This window comes from Fulmarus glacialis, unplaced genomic scaffold (assembly GCF_000690835.1).
Source record: "Fulmarus glacialis isolate BGI_N327 unplaced genomic scaffold, ASM69083v1 scaffold893, whole genome shotgun sequence".
NCBI classification, from domain to species: Eukaryota; Metazoa; Chordata; class Aves; order Procellariiformes; family Procellariidae; genus Fulmarus; species Fulmarus glacialis.
The window spans coordinates 124872-127632 of NW_009204686.1; positions in this window are offsets into that span (position 1 = coordinate 124872).

Consider the following 2761-nt stretch of genomic DNA (forward strand, 5'->3'; position numbering starts at 1 on the left):
GATGCCAGGGAACAAAATCTTTCCTCCCCACCCCTCAATTAAAAAATCATTTTCCAAGCAAAAATGACATTTTCTTTGGAACATTCTTCTTTTATCAGAAACCAGTGGGGAAAAGACTAGAAGACGTGCCAGAAGAATTGTCTGAGCCGAGGTCCAAAAAACACTTGTTCAAGCCAAAGTAAAGTCTTATTAAACTCTGGATCAACAAATATGTTTTAAGTAATCATACTAGGCAAAATACAAACAAAAATAAGGACGATGACAGTGGTGTCAGAACTGCCACTCAAGTGAGGCCACTGCTTTTGACCCAGCCCTATTCCTGCCCCAGTACCAGTAGCCTTGTGCTACGTTTTCATCCATCTAAGTGATTTTCCTGCTCTGTTGCTCTTGCTGGCCCTGTTACCCACTGCTGGCTCTTCCTTGCTTTGAAAAGCCCAACAAGGGATCCATTCCGCTATGGGTTCCCAAGAAATCCATCGAGATGAGGCCATCACTGCCCTGCAGGAAGGCTCTGTGTCCAAAGCCTGTCTTTTCCAGCTCCGTCGAGGCCTTTAATAAGAGCAATACCCTCGTCCCATTGCCGTTGTCTTGGCTGGACCCGACGCCCGATGTTTTGATGACTAAATTTCGTTGAGTTTAATTCCATTTCAGTGACTTAGACTGCAAGAGAGTCACGTACTTTTTAATGCATGAATAATTCCATACAAAATACTTTAAAATTAGCCACTTTGCAAATCCCAGGCACTCAATGATTAGGGGATAGCAGACTTCACTGTTCATTAAATATTAATCTGCCTGGCTCATGCATATCCATTCTGATAGAGCCTCTCATTATACCAACGCACTCTACTTTTCCAGAGTCCCTGCCTGGAATTGCTATTCCCAAAGAACAGCCCTGACAGACGTCAGGTCTGCCAAGGAGCTGCTCATGATATTTCATTTTCATACAAAATGTATTGTAATGCCCCTTCCTAATCCAGCCCTTTAAATCTGTCTTGACAATAACATAGCTTGTTTTACAGGAAATAAATCTTGCTGTGCCCTTAATAATAATGACAATAAAAAAAAATAATAATCCTAGGAGAGAGGAGAAAAAGCTGCAGCAGCAGTTTTGTCAGCTAACTTGCGTATATAGAAAATGGTGGAGAATAAAAGAAATGCTCGTGTGAGCTTGTCTGCTCCACAAAAAGCTTTTCTGAGTGCATCTCCACAATGGAGGGAGCAGCCCCAGATGCACGTTCTGCCTTTCTCCTGTACTGCTCTCTGTTTTGATGACAGTAATTGAGAAAGGTTTCAGGTAGAAATCAGTCCTTGAGACACTTAAGGTTCCTTGGCAATATGTGCCACACCAGCCTGTGTCTCGTAACAGTGCACTGCAGAAAGGCTTGCTATTTTGATCCATTTGCAGTTTGGAAACAAAAAGGGGGAGGGGGGAAAGTGTAATTCAGTTTTAACTTCAAACACTGAAGTTCTCTGAAGGCCTTCTAGGACACTGAGAACTGTGTTTGTCTTCCTCAAGCTTCCCATATAATCACATGGCTGAGGTTCATCAGCCCTGTCCTAGTTTTAGGTCTAATACCCAGCTACAACCATGATGCTGGAGCAGATGATGAGAAGTATTCCCAAGGCAGAACTAAAGACGCCATCCTATTTCACGGTGACCAGCATGGTCTATGCAGTCTGTGCCTCGTCAGGGAGCTCAGCTCCTGGCCGTGCCCCAGCCCCTCCTGCAGGCACCCTGGTCTTCAGCCTCAGTCTGATGATGCAGAAACACAGGACAGAAAGCATCGTTGACATTTAGCGCCTATAAAATGATTTAGCAATTGGCCATTCTGCACAGAAGCATCCACATTCAGGTCTCCAGGACCCCCAGCAAGCCAGAAACCCGCCTGGGCAGGCATGAATAGCTCTCCTCCAAGTTGCAGCTATGAGCTGCACGGCCCCAGCCCTTTTCCAGGATAATTCAAAGGGGCAAACCAAGCTAGCCTGGCAGCCAGAACGAAGCTGGCTAATTCGACATCCCCATCAGAAATGGGGGTCTTTTTCCAGGTAGGTGAGAAGGAGTTAATCTGCCTCCACCGCAAAGGGTTGTGGGGTGCAAGAGACAAAACTTTCCAGTATCAGGTGCAGAAGCTCATTTCAAGGGGCTCTCTCCCAAGAATTCAATTCACAGGTGCCAAACCGCTTCCTCTGTAACCTCAGCTAAAGATAATTAGAGAGCATTTAAAGCAGAGCCTCTGACTTCCCTGAGCTGACGTGGTGCTCTCACCCAGGATAGCAATTCTGCAATTTCCATAGGTAGATATTTGCTTGGAGGCTAACGAAGTCAAGGCAGCGTTATTGAAACCACAGGGCATTAGTTACAGGGCTAAGGAAACAAATCTCACAGCATAATCCTGAGGTGCCTTTAACGTTCTAATTAAACCTATATATAGAAGCTGCAGGCAGGAAAAATTGCGTGAAAAGTTTCTCATCTGCTGAGTATTTTTCCATCCTTTTCCCCCCTGCCCCCACCTCCCTTAACCCGGAGAGGGGCTGAAAAAGATTCTTCTCATTGATTTGGATGGAGAAGGAGAACGAGAAATGCCAGGCAGATAGAAATCAGCAGCATTTCCATTCCCTGAGCCCTGACTGAAAGACACAGCCCTGCCAACACTCGCCGATAAGACCGACTCCCGCCCTGACAAGGCAAGGCCAGCCCAAGCCGCTCACAAGGGGTTGAGCACAGCATTGTGGGCATCAGTTTTTTCTCCTTCTCTAA